This window comes from Mandrillus leucophaeus, unplaced genomic scaffold, assembly GCF_000951045.1.
Source record: "Mandrillus leucophaeus isolate KB7577 unplaced genomic scaffold, Mleu.le_1.0 Scaffold163, whole genome shotgun sequence".
Classification (NCBI taxonomy): domain Eukaryota; kingdom Metazoa; phylum Chordata; class Mammalia; order Primates; family Cercopithecidae; genus Mandrillus; species Mandrillus leucophaeus.
In genome coordinates this window covers 1,392,295-1,394,040 of record NW_012101621.1, presented here as the reverse complement: position 1 = coordinate 1,394,040, position 1,746 = coordinate 1,392,295, and the positions used below count along the sequence as shown (strand labels likewise).

General features: G+C 40.3%; 1 pseudogene; it reads left to right on the top strand.

The window, feature by feature from the left end:
* The first annotated feature begins 222 nt into the window (after positions 1-222).
* LOC105536727 lies at positions 223-1,341 on the top strand (annotated as a pseudogene).
* Positions 1,342-1,746: the final 405 nt, after the last annotated feature.

Genomic DNA, 1,746 nt, shown 5'->3' with positions numbered 1-1,746 from the left:
CAAGGTGAGATGGGTTACATACTGAAGATGGATGGAATAAGCAACTATATTAAAGAATATGGGAGAAGAAATGTACAAATCAAAAAGTTATAAATGAGAAAATTAAGATACAAATATGGAAAGAGAAAACCTAATATGAGGTTGTGGGGTTGGATTTGAATTGAGATATTGGTATAAATGTATGATTTTCAATATAGTTACATAAAGAAAATACATGTGAGTATGGCTGCTGCACTTAGGCCCTTGAATCGAGCTCTTCTGCAAGTACTGCAGATTTCAGTGTATCCTGGGGTGGGAGGTTCCAGCTCTGCCTGTGGCTGCTAACAGATACCTACTTACAGATAGTATTGTGAAACTAAAAGAATTTCAGCATAAGAAGGTGGCTGTTGCATGTAATCTTCCTGGCACTAAAGAAACCTATTTTAGAAATTTGGAAGAAAAACTGACAAGCTCATCTTGAAGGAGGAGTCGATAACCTTACTTCATTTGTGTGGGTCCTAGGACCATGTGAAGCTGGCTAAAAATGTCATTTACAGGTACCATGCAGAGAACGGAAATATCACTTTGAAGAGTATAAGTTTGGACCATTTGTCATAAGTTTGTGTTATGGGTTGGATCTTGAGGAGCTCATGAAAGACCAGCATTTATGAGGTTCCTTCTCAGAGTCCACATCATTCAATATTTTGATGGATATGTTAGTTGTCAAAGGCAAATATAAAAGTGCTTTGGAAGTATTGATAGAGATGAAAAATCAAAGTGTGAAATTCACCAAAGATACCTATGTTCTTACTTTTGCAGTTTGCTACAAACTGAATAGCCCTGAGTCTTTCAAAATCTGTTCTACATTAAGAGAAGAAGCCCTACTCAAAGGACAGGTTCTCTCCAGGAAAGCATCCCATTTCTTTGTGGCGTGAACTCTGAATCAGAACCAGGTGGCAAAAGCTATGTCCATTTTTTTTCTCAAATCATGAATCCAGAAAGCATAGCCTGCACTAATTTAACTATTATAATCTATATCCAGTCAAATATGTTGGAAACCCTGATAGAGGTACTAAAAAATGCTGCAGAAGGAAATTTATTAAAATTTGTTAAAAGACATGAATTCTCAGAGGAAGTGCTGGCCAAAGTGAAGGAAAAGTGAAGGATGTGCCTGCCCTTGTGGCCAGATTTAATGAGATCTATGGGAAACTGCACATCAGTGGCCAGGTCACCGCTTGTACTTTGGGTGCTCTGCTCTGCCACACTCCCAGGGACAGGAAATCCCACATGTTGCTATTAAACAAGAGGATGATGACCCACCGGACCTTCCAATCACTAAACCAGTCCTTTCTGGCTGAGTAATAATCCTCATTTCAGTCCACCTGTGGATCTGAAGGGCCTGCTTCTAGTGAGTTACTGCCTTCCCTAAGAAGCAGGCATTGCACTTCAGTAGCCGCTGTGCTGACACTTGGCCTCCTCTTGAAATCCCCAAGTTCACTGAATGGTGGCATGTTGATCGCTAAGAAGTTATGTTGCACTACTGTGAAGGTCTACATGCAAGCACGTTTCCCTTAGAAAGGAGTTTCCCTTGTACATTGCTGAGGATCCTTAAAGGAACATGGTCGGTCTCCAGTCCAGCTTCCAGCACCAGAATGGAATCCAGCAAGCACCATCAGGAATGAATTTCACTACAAGTGTGGTTACTCTGATTTTCAAGGGAGTAATTACTTATAAATTACATCCCTGCTGAATTCAAGAGGTCTGAAA